Below are 21892 nucleotides of genomic sequence, written 5' to 3' on the forward strand. Positions count from 1 at the left end.
TTTGGAGTGGGGGAGTGCCTTCCCTAAAGCAGCAGGTATTGACCGCTGCTGGAGGCAGCATACTTAAAGGTCACGGGCGCTGCAGGGACTCTGCACCTCTCAGGTCAGGCCGTTAATGCCCCCGTGGTCTCATGTGATGTGGAAATATCACCCTAAAAGACAAACAGAAGGTAGCGTCTGATCCCCGGAGATCTCTACACACTGAGTCCCCAGTGAAGTCAATGCACTGAGTGTGTGTAGGACTGGGCCTTTTATCTCCATTGCCAGTGACGTGCGGCTCGCACAACCAGGGAATCTCAATTAAATACCAATCAGACACGGATGATGCAGATGTTTTAACTAAGTAAAAACAACCTGCTCCAGTGAGCTTTGGGGTGATCTTGCCAGGTGGAATCCAGCTTCCTGGCGTCTCCCCTCCAGTTCAAAAACATCATTATCTTGCCAAGAGCAACAGGCAGGAACCAGTCATTTCTAGGCCACATCCGTCAGTCGGAAAGCAGTGCACAAATGCAAAATACAACAATCTCCCAGCTGAACAGTGTAGTTATCAGCACGGGAAGCAGCACATCCAGGCAATTCTTTGGGGATTATTGGCTTTTGATTTTGATGGCCTTGCTCTACTTCAAAGACAGGTCTCCTAGTTACCTGCCTTTTGGTAATGTTCACACACTGGGTTTCTAGGGCAAGCAGAAGCTTTGATTCTGAGCTGCACTTAATTCTGCACAGTTAACCCTGGGTTCAGCAAGGCGATATACAGTGAGTGTTTCAATTTCCCAACAATGGCTGGGCACAAAGCTCGGATTTACAATTTAAAGCTGGAACAAAGCTGGAGGGTTGATATTTTTTATTCTATTTTTAAACGCCCAGTAGCCTACTTTGAAATGAATTAATCATAAAGTGAACTGTGGCTGTTTCACAAGCCAAGCGTGGCCCCCTCTCCCTCCAGTGACGCAGTCCAGACAGGGACCATGCTGATACCACACTGTTTGGGAAAAGTTGTATTAATTTCGACAGGATATATGGGCCAAAGGTGTTAGCGTTACCCTCTCAGTGTCCCACATAAAGCAGTGTTAAACAAGGCTCAGGGTTTGGCATACAGAGTCTTCCACCTACTCAGCCCCATGGTGCAAACACTGGTAACAATCCTTTAACCTTTTATTAAAGACACAGAAAAGAAGGAACCAGTTAATACGATGCATTTCAAATGCTTTAAGTAAGGCTTTCATTTATCATCATCCCTTGTTCCCTTCAGCTGGCGAGGGTTTTCGAAGGAGAAAGCCCTTGTGTGACAGTCTCTGAGGGGATAATAACCGTCAGTTTGGGGAACAGAGAAGAAGTTAGCTGAGATGAGCTACGCTGATGTTGCTGCTAAAGTCTGATCCTGTTGCCTGGCTGTCAGGGGGTGTCATGGGATTCAGCCAGAGCTAGTAGAGGTGGCGATGGCGTGTGGGTCCCTCTCTCTGGCCCGGTCTGGCCAGGGCATCCCTCAGGATTAGGACAAAGAAGGTCCAGGGTCCCAGGAGACCATGGGGTGGCAGCCATTGGTTAAGCTTGCTGCAGTAGCCTCTGTCTGTTCTCTCCCCCCGTAAGTCTCTTCCTTTAAGGACCCTACAAAGGTAGTGCCGAGTGAAACAGTCCATTCCCTTATTATTTTGTCCACCAATCTGGCCTAACATCCAACACACCAATTTTGGCTCATTAATTTCTGGCTCCACATCTTCTGTTTTTACACAGCACAATTTTAACATAGTCCTTAAACCAGACCAGCAGGCCTTTCAGTGCACTCAATTCCGTTGTTCTGTCTCCTTTTCTTGCACCCATTTATAACATTCATTATAGAAAACAACTTAACCTATATTCCACCCACATCGGTTACAGGCGATTGTCACATCTTGGGAACTTTCAAATACTTCTGACAATTAAGCTTACAATGAGGGTAAATGTTTAGGCCCGGTTATCACAACATAATCCGCCCAATCCTTCATTAGCAGCAGCAGCAGAGGGAGAGTATTGTAGACAGGGCACTTGGTTTTTACCCCCACATTGTCTAAACCCACTGGGAACATGTCCACAGGAGACAGCAGCAAGAACACCATTGCCCTCTCCACTCCAGTGTTCCTGCTGTTGCTACCAGCACTGGGGCTGCACCAGTGGTCAGTAAATAGTAGGCGATTTCGCCAAAAAGTGTCACGTAGCCAAGAAAATGGAGAGTCAAAACTTCTTCCAAACTTGACTCCTGTTTCTTCTCTTCTCATATTCTATGAGCCGGAGAAGCCAGCCAGCCCACCTGCCATGACAAGAAGGGGAGAGAAGGACCTAGTCTCCTGCTTAACGGTTTCATGAATACAAGGCCCCCTCTGTTCTGCATGGGTGTACCTCTACTGACTACAGTGGAGTTATTCCTGATTTACAAGAGAGTAAGCAGCAGGGGAACCAGTACCATTTGTATCCATGGGATTAGTGGGCTTCAGATAGTACTGTGATGAGTGTTATCCTTGCTGATCTTAAACACAAAAAAGAAGCTTACAAGAAGTGGAAGATTGGCCAAATGACCAGGGAGGAGTATAAAAATATTGCTCAGGCTGCAGGAGTGAAATCAGGAAGGCCAAATCACATTTGGAGTTGCAGCTACAAGAGATGTTAAGAGTAACAAGAAGGGTTTCTTCAGGTATGTTATCAACAAGAAGAAAGTCAAGGAAAGTGCGGGCCCCTTACTGAATGAGGGAGGCAACCTAGTGACAGAGGATGTGGAAAAGGCTAATGTACTCAATGCTTTTTTTGCCTCTGTCTTCACGAACAAGGTCAGCTCCCAGACTGCTGCACTGGGCAGCACAGCATGGGAAGGAGGTGACCAGCCCTCTGTGGAGAAAGAAGTGGTTCGGGACTATTTAGAAAAGCTGGACGAGCACAAATCCATGGGGCCAGATGCTAAAGGAGTTGGCGGATGTGATTGCAGAGCCATTGGCCATTATCTTTGAAAACTCATGGCCATTGGGGGAGGTCCCAGATGACTGGAAAAAGGCTAATGTAGTGCCCATCTTTAAAAAAGGGAAGGAGGAGGATCTGGGGAACTACAGGCCAGTCAGCCTCACCTCAGTCCCTGGAAAAATCGTGGAGCAGGTCCTCAAGGAATCAATTCTGAAGCACTTAGAGGAGAGGAAAGTGATCAGGAACAGTCAGCATGGATTCACCAAGGGCAAGTCATGCCTGACTAACCTAATTGCCTTCTATGAGGAGATAACTGGGTCTGTGGATGAGGGGAAAGCAGTGGACGTGTTATTCCTTGACTTTAGCAAAACTTTTGATACGGTCTCCCACAGTATTCTTGCCAGCAAGTTAAAGACGTATGGACTGGATGAATGGACTATAAGATGGATAGAAAGCTGGCTAGATCGTCGGGCTCAACGGGTAGTAATCAATGGCTCCATGTCTAGTTGGCAGCCTGTTTCAAGCGGAGTGCTCCAAGGGTCGGTCCCGGGGCCGGTTTTGTTCAATACCTTTATTAATGATCTGGAGGATGGTGTGCACTGCACTCTCAGCAAGTTTGCAGATGACACTAAACTGGGAGGAGTGGTAGATATGCTGGAGAATAGGGATAGGATACAGAGGGACCTAGAGGATTGGGCCAAAAGAAAACTGATGAGGTTCAACAAGGACAAGTGCAGAATCCTGCACTTAGGACGGAAGACTCCCATGCACCGCTACAGACTAGGGATTGAATGGCTAGGCAGCAGTTCTGCAGAAAAGGACCTAGGAGTTACAGAGGATGAGAAGCTGGATATGAGTCAACAGTGCGCCCTAGTTGCCAAGAGGACTAGCGGCATTTTGGGCTGTATAAGTAGGGGTATTGCCAGCAAATCGAGGGACCTGATCATTCCCCTCTATTCGACATTGGTGAGGCCTCATCTGGAGTACTGTGTCCAGTTTTGGGCCCCACACTACAAGAAGGATGTGGAAAAATTGGAAATAGTCCAGCGGAGGGCAACAAAAATGATTGGAGGGCTGGAGCACATGACTTATGAGGAGAGGCTGAGGGAACTGGGATTGTTTAGCCTGCAGAAGAGAAGAGTGACAGGGGATTTGATAGCAGCCTTCAACTACCTGAAGGGGGTTCCAAAGAGGATGGAGCTCGGCTGTTCTCAGCGGTGGCAGATGACAGAACAAGGAGTAATGGTCTCAAGTTGCAGTGGGGGAGGTCTAGGTTGGATATTAGGAAACACTATTTCACTAGGAGGCTGGTGAAGCACTGGAATGGGTTCCCTAGGGAGGTGGTGGAATTTCCTTCCTTAGAGGTTTTGGGATTGAGACTGGGACAACACCATAACAGAGCAATCGCAGACTGGATGCCAAATGCCTTCATGAGGTGTATTACATCACTGAACCAGACACTGTGTGACCCTAACAGCTACAGCCATTGTCAGTCTTTCTTATTAGAAGTTGTGTCTGTGCTCAACATCCCGAGTGCTGAAACAACTGGTTATTGTGCACACCCAATGTTTTCTCGAGTTGTCAGTATTGTACCTAGGGCGAGTCTACGTGACAGCTGATTTCCAATTCGCAGCAGTCCCAGTCCCTGTAGGGATTTTGTAAGGCATTATAAGTATAGATATTTTGGGGTTTACCCCTGGGTTTATATTCTTCATTTTAAAAGAAAATCACAGCTCTCCAGTTAGCGAGGTTAGTTTAGCTGGGGTACCTTGTAAGTGCGGGGCTGTAAGGGTTTCTGTCCGTAGGAGCAGACTGTCCCCGCCCGAGGCTTATCTGCAGGCTGGGGTTACAGACAGGCCTGTGGCTGGGCCTGGCTGTGCTGAGCTGGCTGGTTCCAGGGAGCCCTCCTCTCCCCTCCGCCCCGGCTCTGCCCAGGGTCAGAGACTGCTGGCAGTCTGCCTGCCTGTCTCCTGCTCGCTAACTGGCTGCTGCGAATTGCTGTTGTCTCCTCTCCTCCCATTATTTGAGGGAGAGGGTGTTGCCAGAGTGACTGCGGGGGGCGTCTCTTCTCTTGGGATACTGCCCCTCACAAAGGGGGTGGGGCTACAGTACAAAGCTCATTGGGCTGTAGCAGACAGTGATGGTGCTTCCCATGGAGCGTGGTCGGTGTCTGATGAGCTCCGGGCCGCACATGCAACAAGTTTTGTTCTGACTCGTTTGGGACAAATTGCGATCCCAGGGCTTGGCCCAGCAAGGCGCAGAGCCCTTCCCAAGAGAAGCTGGACACCTTTGTCGCCCAGCGACCTCACCGGCAGCAGGGGGCTCCCAGAACCTTGCAGGGCCAGGCTCAGACTCCTCGTTTCTGACTTGCTGCACCCAACCTGAGAGTGAGAACTCTGTTCTTCTCCGCCATAATGCTTCTGAAATCCCAGCTCCACCCACAGCCCTGACTCATGCCACGCAGCACTTACCTAGGCGACCAGCCCCACAACCTGCCTCTCGTTCTGGCTTGGCCTTTGATTGTGAAACAAAGTAAAAAAACAGCACAGTTTTGTATCTATACCAAGTCCGATGGAATTCCATTTGCCCCATTTTTTATTGGTGCATCTGATGGGTGCTGGCTGGAACTACTTGTGAACAATTTTGCTCAGCCAAGCAGCATGTATCTCCTGGTACAGGACACAGATTCAGGAAATTGGCATGTGAAATTGAGGACATTAGATAGATTGTGCCTTCATGCTGCAAGGGCCCAGGCAGTCAATGCTCCCCACTCCTCCCAGTACTATCATCATCACCACTATTATTTAATGACACTAAGCAGGACTCACGTACATTCGCCAGGGGTATTTTTTGTTGTTTTTAGGAGCAACTCCCGATCTTGTTATACAGAGATGAAAAAGAAGGGAGGTCCCGTGTAACAAAGGACTGCTGGCAACCCAACCCTACTTTCATGGGAGGTTTCAGATCTGACAATTCAACAAAACTCTGTTGCATCAGGAATTTCCAAGCCGCTCTATTAACAAGCTGCATTTGAAGCACCTACCAACTAAGACTTCAAATAATTTTTTACCAGGAATTGTTAGCTTCCTCCACTGCCCTTTCCACCAGAAAACCCCAGAAACACCAGATTCTATAAGCCTGAAGGGCACCTGAAGACCAATATGTGCTGGGGACTTTTAGAATTCAGCACTCTTCCCCATTTTTGAAAAAAGAAGGTATTCATAACTTGACAGTCAGGAGTCTGCTCACAGACGGTAGGCTCTGCTCAGAGCACTGAGTCTCTGGATTTGCACAGACGAGTCTGGGCCTAGCAGCCCGGCCTGTGACCAGGGGCGGCTCTAGGTATTTTGCCGCCCCAAGCACGGCAGGCAGGCTGCCTTCGGTGGCTTGCCTGCGGGAGGTCCCGGTCCCGCGGATTTGGCGGCATGCCTGCGGGAGGTCGCCGAAGCTGCGGAACCAGCGGACCCTCGGCAGGCATGCTGCCGAAGGCAACCTGCCTGCCGCCCTCGTGGCGACCGGCAGAGCATCCCCCGTGGCGTGCCGCCCCAGGCACACGCTTGGCGTGCTGGTGCCTGGAGCCGCCCCTGGCTGTGACTCAGCCAGTCTGTCCCTGGTGGAGTGCAGGGTGTTGCCAGTGGGATTATTTGTATCATTATCAATTGTACCATCTACAGGAAGGAAATGGGACAGAATCAGAGCTTGTTTGTCATAGTCTCCACCAGAAAGAGTGATGGGTGTAGCTACACCTGCACACCTTCCTAGTGGAGAGAGAGCTTATATCAGCACAGAGTGCTTTTGCTGCTATCGTGGATACCAATTGCTGAAGCAACATAAGCTGTATCATAGAAGATTAGGGTTGGAAAAGACCTCAGGAGGCATCTAGTCCAACCCCCTGCTCAAAGCAGGACCAATCCCCAACTAAATCATCCCAGCCAGGGCTTTGTCAAGCTGGGCCTTAAAAACCTCTAAGGAAGGAGATTCCACCACCTCCCTAGGTAACCCATTCCAGTGCTTCACCACCCTCCTAGTGAAATAGTGTTTCCTAATATCCAACCTAGACCTCCCCCACTGCAACCTGAGATCATTGCTCCTTGTTCTGTCATCTGCCACCACTGAGAACAGCCGAGCTCCATCCTCCTTGGAACCCCCCTTCAGGTAGTTGAAGGCTGCTATCAAATCCCCCTTCACTCTTCTCTTCTGCAGACTAAACAATTCCAGTTCCCTCAACCTCTCCTCATAAGTCATGTGCTCCAGCCCCCTGATCATTTTCGTTGCCTCCACTGGACTCTCTCCAATTTGTCCACATCCTTCTTGTAGTGGGGGGACCAAAACTGGATGCAGTACTCCAGATGTGGCATCACCAGTGCCGAATAGAGGGGAATGATCACATCCCTCGATCTGCTGGCAATGCTCCTAATGCAGCCCAATATGCCATTAGCCTTCTTGGCAACAAGGGCCCACTGCTGACTCATATCCAGCTTCTCATCCACTGCAACCCCTAGGTCCTTTTCTGCAGAACTGCTGCTTAGCCAGTCGGTCCCCAGCCTGTAGCAGTGCCTGGGATTCTTCCGTCCTAAGTGCAGGACTCTGCACTTGTCCTTGTTGAACCTCATCACCCCTTCATCCTCCAGTTCACAAATTGAATGTTTTATACATGGCTGTAGTAGCTTCCCAGGTATTGAGGTCAGGCTGACTGGTCTATAGTTTCCCGGCTCCTCCTTTTTCCTCTTTTTTAAAAGGGCACCATGTTAGCCCATCTCCAGTTTTCCAGGACCTCTCCGGTCATCCAAGAGTTTGTAAATATTATTGCCAGTGGCGCCGAGATTTCTTCAGCTAATTCCTTCGGTGCCCTCAGGTGAATAGCATCAGGCCCCGCTGACCTGAATTCATTCAAATTGGTCAGAAGATCTCGGATGTATTCTTTAGTTATCCCGATCTGCATGCCTTCCCCTTTATTGTCTAAGGTAACTTCACCAGTTGTTCGGTCACATCTTATATTTTGTGAGAAGACTGAAGCAAAGTAGGCAGTGCGCAGCTCTGCCTTCCTATCAGCTCACCTTTCCATTGAGCGGACCCACACTGTCCCTGATCTTCCTTTTTTGTCTGACATATTTGTAGAACCCCTTCCTGTTGTCACTAACTTTTCTTGCCAGCTGTAACTCATTCTTTGCCTTGGCTTTCCTGATTTTGTCCCTGCACGCTTGCACTATTCCCAGGTATAGGTCCTTGGTCACATGCCCCTCCTTCCATTTCCTGTATGGATTCATTTTGGGTTCAGGTAGCTGAAAAGCTCCTTGTGCTGCCACATCGGTCTCCTGTGGCTCTTATCTTTCCTCTGCGTCAGAATAACCTGATGTTGACCCTCTAGTATTACATCTTTTAGGAACCACCAGCCCCCTTCGACTCCTTTTCTTCCTAACTGGTCTTTCCATGGGACCCTGCCTGCTATTTCTCTGAGTCATTTGAAAGTCTAGTTTCCAGTTTTGCTGTTCTCGTGTCCTCCTTTCCTTAGCATCTTGAATTCTATCAGATCATGATCACTTCCTCCCAAGTTCCCGACCACTTTCGCCTTCACAATTACCGTATATACTCATTCATTAGCCCATTCGTTTATAAGCCGACCCCCCAAGATGGTTAGGTAAAAATAGCAAAAACTGTATGACCCTTTCATAAGCTGACCCTATATTTCAGGGGTTGGCAAACTTTGGCTCCCGGCCGTCAGGGTAAAACGCTGGCGGGTCGGGACGTTTTGTTTACCTGGAGTGTCTGCAGGCAAGGAGCCCCTCAGCTCCCTGTGGCTGCGGTTCACCATTCCCAGCCAATGGGCACCGCAAAGAGGCACACTGGCAGGCTGGTGCGGGGAAGCTGGCATTGCCAGTGCTCTTCTGTACACTTTCTGGGTATAAGCAGAGAATTTCAGTGCCCAGAGCTGCCAATCCAGCACCTTTCACCAGCACCACATTCGCTGGAAAAAATACTTTTAAAAATAAAGACACTGAAAAGCTGTGGGGTCCTTTAAGAGGAAAGATGAGAAATTTACATCAAAAACTGGGTTTCCATGCAATATAAATATGTTAAAGAAATAAGATAGGAAGAGGGGAGACACTACATGCCCGATTACTCTTGTAATGCTACTACGCTCCAGATCATGGGTTATCTGCCACATATAGTAAGTGCCAGCTCAGTAAATCTGGCCTTCCCAAGGGCAAATCTTATGTCTAAACTCATCTTCACAGACAGACCATTTTCTTGGTGCTTCATTCTTGAATCATTGCCATTCTTCAATCAGTCACTCCATTCTTCCCCCTATCTTCTCCTTTTCCAGCTACGAGGTGCTGGAGCTGGTCTCCCTTTGGGCAGGGGAACCCTACCGAGTCACCTACTTGTATGTTCTAATCGAGCCAGGGGAGGCGATGCCTGCGTCATTTACACACACAGCTGGGCATGGCTCATTCATGGCTGGAGCCCTACACCACACAATGGCAACAAAGCAGTGGGAAATCACTCATGCAGTTAGGAGTTTGTATCTTCTACTTCTGACCAGGTCACTATTTGTTAAAGGGACACACTTGGAAATTCACCAGAAATCTCCACCATCTCAGTCAGGAGATCATCAATGTCTTTACTGAAATTGGAAATATGTTTTCTGTGTCTTTTATGGGAGCCTTTTTTCAGTTGGCTAAGGTGCCATACTCCAGACAAAGTGGATGGCAGAAAGTATCTGATCTATAACAATTACTAAGCATAGGCACTGTCACAGTGCCTAGCTGAAGGAAATATATATATATATATTCAACTAGTGGAATTGCTTTCTGATGAGCTGAAATCGTATTGATTTGAAACACTGGACAGCTCAGTGGTTTGATGCATTAGTGTGTTATAATCACTAAGTCTGAGAACAACTGAGAGCATAAAAAAAAATCCACCTGGAGCCCAGCACTTCTCTCTTTCAATAACATCTAACTAAAGCCTGCCAGTCTCGCTTACAGGGAGTTATTGCCATGTTAAAGGGATGCGGATAACATTTGAGAGCGTATATTACTAAAAACTGGGCTAAATGTGTGTGGGGGGGAATGGTGCAGATCACTGCACAAGATGCTGAGTGCTGGTGGGGACTCTTTCAGCCGCCCTCGTGACAAGGGGGAATAGGGCTCAGTTACACCTGGGACTGCTTGTAGGTTGTCCTGTTAGAGCTGCCTTCAGATTTTCAATACACATCTCTTTGGGGGGTGGGGAGGGACACCAACAACTCAGGCAGCCACGTCTGCCACGTCCGACCTGCCCAATGGCTCGTCAAGCCCAGCCCCCTGCCTCTTGCAGAGCACAACCCTCAGAACCTCAGAGGAAGGGGGGAAGCCTGAGTGCGGCTGGCCCCTAGAGAAGGAAAGAATTCCTTCCGGACCCCTGCAGTGCTCAGCCAGGGCGGGCGCTGACGGGTGAGGCTCGAAGGGCCAGTCTCGCAGTAGGTTTACTGGGAGCAGTTCTGCTGTAGCACTTAAAGGACTCAGACAGGATCGGGCCGCATTGTGCTAGGGGCTGCACCAAATCACATCTGCTGGTCAGAAGATGACTGTTATTATTGGCATCGATCAGCCAGGTGGTTAGTGTGGGTCAGACTGGGCCTGATCCCGCTGCTCCCACTGAAGTTGGAGTGTAGCCATTAACTGGGAGGGGAGTCGCTCTCCCCCCTGTGTGTTTATACAGCCACCCATCATCACAGTAGCTGAGCACGTCACAAGCATCAATTCATTTGTCCTCCCATTACATAGGTCTGTGTAATGGATTTCACTCACTGCAGAAGCGTCTCCTCATGGCCCGGCGTGGCGTAGCAGCTGTCGTTCACTCTAGCACTCCTGCTGACAGTAGCTCCGCTGGTCTCTCTTCTGTAACTCAGCCCTCCAGCTAGGTCAATATTTATATCTGCCCTTTTCAGGCTAGCAAAGTTCCACAAACGAAAACCCAACAAATCATTCCAAGCCCTTGGGTCAGGTCTCTGGCCCGACTCTGGGCTCATGCCACTTTGCCAGTGGCTGGTTGGGGAACCCAGGCCCCCTCTCTACCCCGGGTTCCACTCCCAGGACCCCAAAACCAGCAGAAAGGGACTGCAGACTTCCTCCCTGCACCTCACTCTTCTTCTTGAGAAGGCCGCCATGCCTGGGACTTCGTGACCTGTTCGGGCCTTACAGCCTCGCTCCTCGCCAGATATTCCTAAAGAATTGCAGAAACCCGTTTTTGGGGCCCCATTTTCCTTGTATTCTTTATAGATGCTGCAAGGAAAATTGTTACGTTAAGGCCTCTGAGTTTTCTGTCTAAACAAACACTTCCTGTCACTGGTACAGTCTTTACAATCCCAGAGGAGATGATCTATCATTTCCTGGACTTTACAAGCGATGCATAATCCATCTTTACGTTTGTTAATTAGAAATAAATTAGTGTTTAATCCACAATGCCTTGCTAGAATTCCAAACAGAGCCACTTCACTCTTCCTCGCAGGGCCTTGGATTACCGCAACATTTTCAGCGGCTGGGCACACGTCTCGGAATTATTTCCCCTTCATTCAGCTTGCCCACAGGTCTCGCCATTCCTTCCTTAGCTCATTTTTTATTAGGTGTTTAAATTCCAGTTTGCTTCAGGGGATCCCTCGGTCAACCTGCTCGTGATTAATAGCACTTTTTGCCTGCTTGTCTGCCAGTTCGTTGCCTGCTAGCCCGGCACGCGCCAGGATCCCTGCTATTACTATGGTGCCATCCAGTTGAACCCCTGGGGCTGTTCACAGTCAGATTATCATGTCTGTGGTCAGACTCACCACTGTCAATTGCCTGCAGCCCTGATAAGGAACCGGACAGGATGGCCCCAGCAGCTGGCTCACAGCTAAAGCCTAGTTTAGCACTCGGCTCCCTTCTGCTACAAGTATCCTCTCCTCATACTAAGCAGCCTGCTCTGCCAGGGGGGCTTCACCATCAGCTGAGCCTGGCTCTCCCTCCAGGTGCATTACTGCCCTCAGACCCACGTTCACCTATTCAGAGCCTGAGTGGGGTTCACACCCCATCACAGTCAGTATGATTAGCCCCATTTTACAGATAGGGAACTGAGGCTCAAGGTACTTGCTTCTGCGCCATTCAAGTCAATGGGAGCATTCAAGTCAATGGGCGCAGGATCCAGACCAGACATAAAGTGACTTGCCCAAGTTACACAAGGCACCTGTAGCAGAGGCAGGGACTTGGAAACAGGTCCCCTGAGTACCGGTCCATCTCTTAACCACAAGACCAGCCTTCCCTTCAGCTACAGCGAGTAACTTTCAGAGCTCCACAGCCTGACGCCCTGCTCCTTGAGGAAACATTCCTGATTACCTGTTTTAATTCCCCCGTTGCTCAATTCTTCAAGTGACCCCCCCTTGTTCTCATATAATGAATCAGTATAAAGGGGGATGTGGCAGGGCATACAAACCCCGCACCAGGGTTAAGAAAGCTGCTCTGGGCCCAGGCAGCCCCACGCTGCCACACCCGCAAAGCATCGTGCCTTGGAGGGGGAGCTCCGAGGGTGAGCAGCCCAGCTCCAGCAGTGGAAGTGAAGCACCTGCACTCTGAGTGACAGGGATGGAGCTCCAGCACCTGCACTCTGAGTGACGGGGACGGAGCTCCAGCACCTGCACTCTGAGTGACGGGGACGGAGCTCCAGCACCTGGCTGTAGCAGTGTTGCCAGACTCAAAGGGAAGAGACTTGTGAGACTATCTGTGAGGCCAGGTGTCTGATGCCTGTACATTACCCATAACCCAGTGGGAAAGAGGGCTCTGGGAGGAAGTGATATAAGGAGGCAGCAGGACAGCCCTGGAGTGGTGCAGGACTTCGCTACTTACGCTGGGCCCTACACTGTAACCCGGCGGAGAGGGTGGGCCTGGGTTCCCCTACCAACCCCTAGGAGGGGTGAAAGGCAGAAGCCAACCCCTGATCTTGAAAGTCGAAAGCAGAGAAGGCCCTGAGCACAGAAGAGTCAAGATCCTGAGACTCAACCCAGGTGCCAGACCTAGAGACGCCTTGTCTAACCCAGAGGGCTTCCCTATTGCTAGAGTTTTTAATATACCCTGAAAGAGGCAGACCTAAGACACGTGACCTGGCCGGAGGGCTGAGTCATGGAAGGGGTAGATCACCACAGGAGCAGAGTGACGGTCAACAGGAGGTTCCAGGAAAAGAGAGAACCTGCCTGACCACTGAGTGGCACCTGCAGTGAGTGATCCCCTTCGCAAGGGGACAGGTCGGCTTTTACGATATGCACCATAATCGTGAAGACCTCAGTCCCCTCTGAGCAAAGGAGAATATTTTTCAGAACATGAGACATTGCAGCTGGAAATAAGACTCAGAAACAATGAAATGGGATCTGTGCCACTGCTCAACTCACACATGCACAACGGAGCTAGACACAACTGTCTCCACTCACATGCACACAATTTGGCAGAAGTAACAAAAAAATCCCCTTTACTCCAGCAAAACTCCCTTCAAATAAGATTGGAAAGGCTTCGGCATTCAGTCCTGTGTGCATTAGTATGCAAATTGCCTCTGTTTTCTTTCTAATATAAATCTTGTATTCTGGGTTCTATGGTTTCCAGGTTTGCTATTCTGAGAATATCCACAGAAGTAATAACGGCACCGCACATCAGTGTGCAGCCAAGCTCTGATTTTCATATTTATTGTTGTATGTTTCTCACAGATATTATCCCCCAACTGTCCATAAGTCTCAGAATTATTTTTCTTTTTACAGCCTGAATTTTAAGTTGCTCCAAAGCCTCCGCCTGAAACACTGAAGAGTAGAATATGCTGCAAGTCACATTACGCAATTTTGTGTTGCAATCCAAAGAAAACAAGTTCTCCTTTTTGACAATTACCAAACTACTTAATTGGGCAATTTCACTGCATTTGCACTTTTTCAGATAATAACATTCCTTAGAGAGTGAAAGAATAACTATATCTGCATGGGAATTATTGCTGTTTATGGCATTACAGGGACTATGCAAAGTTCCCTGGGTACTTTATTTGTTGGAAAGACAACTTCCTGTGATTGATGTTAGTGCCAAAATCAGCCCAGGTTCATCAGAATCAGAGATGGGCCTGAATCAGAACCAGAGCCCTGCACAAGAACACTCCTGAATGTGAACCTGGATTGAGACCTCGATTTGGCAGTTAATCCCTAAAAGGCTGAACAAAACCCCTGGATCCAAACATCCTAATTTTGGGGGATTCAAAAATCCAGATTCAAGTTTGCAGCTTGGGTCCATCTCTGACCCAACAGTCTGCAACCCCTTCTGGGAGCTTTGAACAAACCCAGTTTCAAGCCAACTCAAGATGGTTTTTGGTTCGGTATCAAAGTCAGGCAACACTCTCCATTTTGTATGGGTTCAGCATGAAAGCAGATGAAAACTGAACTTCTAACAAGAAACTCAAGTGAAGCTTGTGGGTGAGGAGTCAAGAAACCCAGTTGGTCAGAAACTAAAGAAAATAGTTGCACAAACCTCTTCAAAGCAGCACCTTCCATGTGGCAATATTGGCATGTGCCCTGTCACTCAGACTGGCAAGCAGAGTCCAGGGTAAGGGCAGAAAAGCTGGTTTGTTGCTGTGAGCATCCTGTCCTGAATTACGTCCTCTAACAGCTTAGAATGAACATCCTGTTGTATAACTCTTCAGTGGCTGGCAAACAAAGGGAGGGGGCACTAGTGTAACATGGAAACAGGCAGTGAGCTAGTTATTTCTGGAGCAAGGGGGCTCCCCCCGAGCAGTCAGGCATGTTGCAGCCAGTCTTAGACCTGGGCATGTGATAACACTTCTGACGGTAACAAGACAGGTACTGATTCGAATGCTCCAGCCTTGCCTTTCTATTAACCACAGAGCAAGTCTGTTTCCTCTTTTCTATTTCAAGCTCCTGCAAAAGGGCACTGGAACCCCCTTTGTTCAGTGAACTGACAGGGAACGGGTTGATAATCTGGCATCACTATCTAGACCTGCTGCTTTAAACGACAGTCCACCCAGCGGCCCAGGCAGGTCACAACGCAGGAGCAGGGCTTTAGATAGTCGATTGTGTCCAAGACCCACAGATCGCTTTACACCCAACAACAAATGAGATCTCGCCACGCTCCTGTACGGTGCCTGTCATCATCACCACCATCTGGGTTTGGTCCTAGCCTAAGTCTGGGAGCATGGTCCCTGCGGGGAGGGGACTCTCCCCTTTTCTGAATGGAAGGGGTGACGGTCAGCCACTTCTCTGGCAGTGCCCCCACTTCCGGAACCCTGAATAAACCCCAGAAGAACATGGGGGGGTGCTAAGTGGGAGGACAGAGGCAAGTCCACCCTCCCTCCCCCAATCTGGAGCATTAGTGAGTTTTCCATTTTGCACTGAGGAGCTCCCCACCCCTGCACCCTTTAAAGGCGGGAACCTGGTGGCAGCTGCAGCCAGGGGCGAGGGGATGTGGGGCTGGCACAAGGCCTCCACAGAGGGAAGGGGAGCCTATGATTCACTCCCAACCCTGCTCCAGATGGAATAGGGTGGCCCCCTCCATACCCTCCTCCCCAGGTTTAGCTCAGGTGGGGGCGGCATGGCTCCAGGCAAGCACTCTGACATAGCCACCACAGGATCCTTAAAGCCCACAAGCTGGCCAGATTCTCGGGTTTACAGCTTCATCTGAAAACCAGCATCTGCCGATGGGGGACCTCTACCACCGGGCTCGGGGGGGTGGGTCTGCACTGACGCAGGAAGAGCCAGACCTTGGCACCAGCCCCGGGTCCTCCGAGGTCTCCCATCCACATGCCAGCCCCGCCCTGCTCAACCCGAGAGAGGGCAAAGGACTGCAGCAGAAAGGGCTACGAAATGACAACGTCCTAGCAACGTACCCCATGGTGCTTTGCAGAATGACAGCTGTGTGCTCACTCAGCCAGATGACACTTCAGGGACCACGGATTGACAGGACAATAACCCTGGAACAGACGGAGAGAGATGCCAGGGTTATTTTTATCAGTGCGCCATCTCCATAGATTATACCTTTTTGCTTCAGAAATTTCCCCAAAGGGATGTAACAGAAGTAATGGATGCTACACCACGAGCATCAATAACAGCCACCATTACTCGGCTCCGTGGCCACAGCCAACGATCAACCTCCAAGTCAGAGGGCAAGGCAAAGCCACTCCTAAGAGACACAGAACGCCGAGCTACCGCACAGGGTATGTGTCTGAGAATATTCCCACCTTTCGCACCTCTCCTTCTCTTAGGTCAATGAAAGGGTTGCCAATGGTAGAGAAGTGGCCAGCCACTCCCTGGAGATGGAGAGTTGAATGCTCGTCCAGCAAAATCAGTCACTTCAGCTACAATAACCATGGTTTGCATTAAGGCCCCACTCCTCCACCATGATTCACACAGGCGGACATCAGCCTCGCTGGGAACCCTACTGCCTGCAGTGACTGATTCCGCCCAGGCAGGTCACAACGCAGGAGCAGGGCCTTGGAGAGAAGATCAAGCCCCTCAGATCACTTCACACCCAATAACAAATGAGACCTCGCAATGCTCCCGCACGGTGCTGGTCATCCTCAGTGCTACACGAGGCAGAGACAAGGGTAAGGCCCAAGTTTTCCACTTGTTTATCAGAGGTGCTGACTGCGAAGTGGGGGTGCAGGACCCTGTGGCTTCCCCAGGACCCCGCTGGGACGGGCTTGCTGTGGGAAGCGCACGGAGGGGCAGAGGATGCTGAATGCTCCAAGGAGAGACCCAGGTGGTGAAGACGTGTGAGCTTCTTGCCCTGAAAAAGTCTGCTCTGAGAGAGAGGAGGTGCCCCAAAGTCCTGACTGGCTTTGTGGGGAGCAGTTCCAGAGCATCGCCCGGGGACTCCGTGACAGGGGATTTTTCCAGAGGCATATAACTCAGCCAAATCTGGGTGGATTTTCACAAAGGCAGCAAAAAGCACCCTGACTGCAGACACCCCTCTGCCAAATATAGAGTCCCCACCCCAAAGCCTGGAGATGCTAAAACTATACAAATATAGACTCTGCCTGTTGGTATGCATACTTCCACCTTTTCATGTTCTCTGTATGTATAAATATCTCCTGTCTGTGTGTTCCATTCTATGCATCCGAAGAAGAAGTCTTTGAGCTCACGCAGCATGCTAAAAAAAAAAAATAAGTTTAAGGTGCCACAAGTACTCCTGTTTTTTTTACAAATAAATAGTGATCCGAATTTTATAACTGGGTAAAAGAAACTATTTTTTCCTAATTTTGTCTCAAAAACAGCTGAAATGTTTTAGCTAAAACCTTCCAAAAATTCAGTCTGAAACAGATACCCTGCAACAAAAATTGCAGCCCAGTTTAAAGTCTGGCAAAGTTATAAGCAACTGAAAACAGGTTCTTATAATAAACCACATTAGCAGCCTTAACTAGAGGTGGCACCATCAGCTCTGCCTGCTTGTTAAAGCTCAGCACATTATATGCAGGCTCCCCTCACTCCATGGAGCCAGACTGCCAGAATTAGAGAATCCCACTGCTACGGTAGGATGTTAGGTTGCCCCATAGATGCTACAGGCCTGATTCTCTGCTGTCTTGCACTGTGGGTCATCAGGTTCTCCTGTGCACAGGGAGCAGGGGCAGCTCCAGGCCCCAGCACACCAAGTGCGTGCTTGGGGCGGCAAGCTGCAGGGGGCGCTCTGCCAGCGCCGCGAGGGCAGCAGGCAGGCTGCCCTCGGCGGCTTGCCTGCGGAGGGTCCGCCGAAGCCACGGGACCAGCGGACCCTCCGCAGGCAAGCCGCGGAAGGCAGCCTGCCTGCCGTGCTTGGGGCGGCAAAATTCCTAGAGCCGCCCCTGACAGGGAGGGTAAAATATTGCTAAATCAAAATGTGGCATTGCATCCACTTTGCACCCCTGTAAATGAAAACATGTGGTACCAGGCTGCAGGAAGACCCAGCCAGAGCCATCTGGCTAAATAACTTCCCAGCCTGTTGCAGAGTGTGGGACTCAGAGCTGACGTGCATCTATGGACATGCCGCTAAGAGCATTTGGAAGGTTTCAGATAGTCAAGTTGCAGTGCAGGGACCCAACAGCTGAAAGTGTGTCCCTGTGGACATGGTACCTCTTCTATATCCTTCACTATTACTACGATGTTAGAGCACCATAAGTGCATTAGCCACAGTGCAAACCTCTACAGAACATTCCCTGCCCTGTCCTTCCATGAGGAGCTCTCAAGACCCAGACCTGCTAACTCATACCCAGTGTCAGCAATTTCAGTGGGACTATTTGCATGAGTGAGGACTACTCGCACAAGTAAAGGTTGCAACACTAGCTCTTGATTCAGACTGAGGCTGTGCATTCAGGATCCACGGGAACCTAAATATCTCGATATTTATATTGGTGTGTAGGTTGCCACAAGCTTTTTTAATGCTATTTATGGAAATACTGGGAGGAGATTCCAGCAGCACCATGAAACCCTGAATCTGGCTTTATTTCAGCTTAATAGATGGCTCCATGAAACACTGGAAAGCCTGTGGAAAGCAGAAACAAACACAAATGAACCCTCAAAACCCTCGATTTAGATCCAGAACTCGGCAAAGCTCCATTGTTCAGATCTAAGCATTTGGTTAGATGCAGAGCCGACAGTTAACTCCAACTGTTAAACCATAGCTTCAGACGTACCCTTCCTAGCTTCCTTTATTTGTTTCCCTTGGGCTATTTTGGGGCACCAGAGAGTTTGTTACGTCTTTGACTCAATGTATATTTAGAGAATGCTCATTCTGGGGGCAGAGGGGAGGAGGGGACAAAGCAAATGTTACATGCCCGATACGTTCTGTCTCTCACTGTTTTGACTAATTTGTTTTTTCCAGCATGTGTATCCTGGAAACCCCACTGGAGCCGAGAACTCATTGACCAGGGTGCACTGGGGGACATGGCCAGTTCCAGTCACTCCATGCAAGCAGCATCGGATTGATAAAGAATGCAGCCACATCAGGACAGTTTAGCTGGCATTTTAAACAGAGAATGAAGCTAACAGATATCCCAGCCTGCCTCCTCCCTGCCCATTAGCCAATAAGCTGCTGTTGTGCAGATCAGGATGAATGTTCAGGAGTGCAGGTGATAAATTGGTCCTACGAATACAAGGCCAAATTCATCCCTGGTGTGACTCCTCTGAAGTGCTGCCGGGTGAGGCTCTGGCCACAGTATATATAGACGCAGATGAAGAGAAGGTCGGATTACAAAATAGAAGTGACCCCACCTGCAGGAACAAACCTCCTTAAGAGGCTCTCCCTTGGAGAACAATCGTCTGCAGCGGGTTGTAGCGATAGCCTCCTTGCATCTTTCTAGGGCCATATTTAGCTCTCAGAGTTTTCTCATGAAGCCAAGATGAGCAGCACGCGCTGCTTAATGGCATTGTTCTGCCAGAGCAGGTTTTAGTGAGAAGCATTTTTTTCTTGTAAGAAATAACTAATTAGACCTGACATTTGAGAGTGTCATGTTGGGTACCAAAATAGCTCTCTCTCGATTGCATTACTTGCAAAGATCCTACAAGGAACCACAGGCATAAATAACCACTGAACAGCCTTCTGGGGATGTGTTCTACAAGACAGGGCAAGGAACACACAAGAAGTAAATAATACCTACAGTTCCAATAGCCTGTAAAGCTGAGCAGAAATTAATGATTGTTATACAAACTGGCCAGGGCACTCCAGATCTTGACTAATCTAGTTGTCTGATAAGAAGATAAGAGTTCTTAGAAAGGACCCATTTGCCAATGGATGCTAATTCTTCATAATACCCCTCTGTGCCTGGAATGACCCTCACATCTCGGCCTCAGACTATTTTGGTGGAGATAGGGTTTGTCTTCTTGCATTTTGCACCTCAATAAAAATACTCACAACAAGCCACTAAGCTAAAGTCACATAGAAACAACGCTACTGGAGAGGATTCTGATTAACGTTTGAGCATCAAATTTAAAAAAGGAGAGACCCTTCAAACATCCTTCCTAAAGTAATGGCCATGTACATACCTGGTTTCCCCATCACCGGGAGAGCATTTATTAGCTAGCCCTGGTGCGGGGGCAGCAGGCTTTGCTGGCAGAGCAACGCGCAGCCGTACCCAATGTCTCCCCAGACTTGGACATTCTGTATCATTGAAATACATCTCCTACAGCAAAGGAACAGCTGCATGATCTGTTATAATCCGCCCCCCCCACACACACACACACACATACATCCAATTTACTGGGCTTTTTGGAGGATCTGGTCCCAGGTGTGGGGCAGAAGCTAGTAGCAGTCCCCAATGCTGAACTCATCAGTACAGTGCCAGGAGAAGGACCTGCTGGCTACAGTTAGGGGACGACATACTCAATGCTCAGGGCATCTGGCCCACCAGTGATCAAAGGGGCCAGGCCAGGCACCTGGCTTGTGGAATTAAACCCAGGCCTACCTGCGTCATGAACATTGGTCCCGTCCTGCTCCCTCCTGCCCACCCTGACATGAGCCACTGCCTTTGCGCCATTCTCCCAACCCCCCCCGATTCTCCGCCCCTCCCCGCACCCCACTGGGGCGCCCGCTGTGAGGGGCACGCGCAGCAGCCCCTATACGCCAGTGCTGCTAAGATCAACTTCCTGGCTCGCTTTGCGGGGGAAGGAGAGAGGCGCCATTAGCTCCGTTCTGATCCCACAACCCCCACGCTCTTTGAACGGCCGCACAATAGCGACGCGTTTGGCCAGGAGATTCCCATCCAGACGAGGAACCCTGCCCCCTCCTCCAGGGTCGGGGTCGGCCGGAGCCAAGGGCTGGGGTTCGGCCCATCTCTAAGTGAGGCACCATTTTGGAAAATGAATTCCTGGAGACAGGCAGTGACGCTGTGTGCTGTGCTTTCCGGGCCGGGCTATTTTAGTCTGGGCTCATTCTGCCACACGCCATAATTACCTCCTCACGCCGGAGACGCTCATCTCGCTTCCAGCAGCGACTCTGTAATTAACTCAAACCGAACAGCACCAGCCCATTGTTCCTCGGGCCTGGGGTGTTTCCCTCAGCAACAGCGACACACTGAGGGCCAGGCCCCGCCAGGTGCACACAGCACATCTCCTCCCGGGAGCGGGCGGGGGGGCACAGGCAGCGTGCTGGAGACCGGGGGGCCTTTGCTTTCTGGCTGCAGACTGGGGAGATGGCAGCACCAGGCCCTCCAGGACATCTCCTGGAGAGAAGGAAATGGGACGCAGCGGCATTCCAACCTCCGTCTCCCCTCTTCCCTTCCCCTGCCCTGCAGTCACCCTTCTCCCAACTCTCTCCTGAGAAACACCAGGAGCCCAAGTGCCTGGGAGCTGGCTACCCCAGGGCCTGATTCTGCACAGCGCTGAGTCACCACTCAGGGCAACTGCACCTGTATTCCCCTCCATGGTGCCGCCACGGTGCCTCAGATGTCACCTCTCTTTGGCAGAGACCCGCATCGCCTCCTGCTGTCGGGGCTTTTCCAGGCTGCACAGTTCCCCGCCTGCCCTGTGATCTTCTCAGCAAGTCAGAGGCCAGCGTAGGCCAGAGCTTCCCCACCAGCCTTCCTAAGCAAGCTGCAGCAGTGGCCTCTCCCCTGGCCGGCCTGCACAGCAGGAAGCAGCAAGCCCTGGCCTCAGGAGCCACCCAGCAGGCAGGTGGGAATCAGCTGATCCAGCTCAGCAGCAGCAGCTAATGACTGGCTCCCCTCAATGATTCCCAGCTGGAAGCTCTAGTGAGGAGCCAGCTGGGTCAGAGGGGAGTCAGGAGAGACAGACACTCCCCTGAGTGGCAGGCAGACCCTGCGGTGCCCGTGCCCCTAAGGCAAAGGGAGGGCAGGACTGTCACTTTCACTTCTCCATATTTCTTGCCCTTGCGTGGCCCTTGAGAATAAACGAGCCTGTGTAGAAGGCAGAGCAGAGCAGATGGACGTGGCGATTGGTTTGTCCCCTAGGAGGTGGGTCTGCTACGCCAGCACATTTATTCATAAGGTG

At 50.2% G+C, this 21892-nt stretch overlaps 1 long non-coding RNA gene across 1 annotated transcript; it reads right to left on the reverse strand.

The window, feature by feature from the left end:
- Positions 1 to 14462: 14462 nt before the first annotated feature.
- On the reverse strand, positions 14463 to 21483 carry LOC120372401. Its single transcript, XR_005584952.1, has 3 exons — positions 21292 to 21483; positions 15805 to 15888; positions 14463 to 14607 (listed from the first exon to the last, which is right to left on the reverse strand). It is a non-coding gene; the product is annotated as an uncharacterized LOC120372401 (long non-coding RNA).
- Positions 21484 to 21892: the final 409 nt, after the last annotated feature.

This window comes from Mauremys reevesii, linkage group 9 (genome assembly GCF_016161935.1).
Source record: "Mauremys reevesii isolate NIE-2019 linkage group 9, ASM1616193v1, whole genome shotgun sequence".
NCBI lineage: Eukaryota > Metazoa > Chordata > Testudines > Geoemydidae > Mauremys > Mauremys reevesii.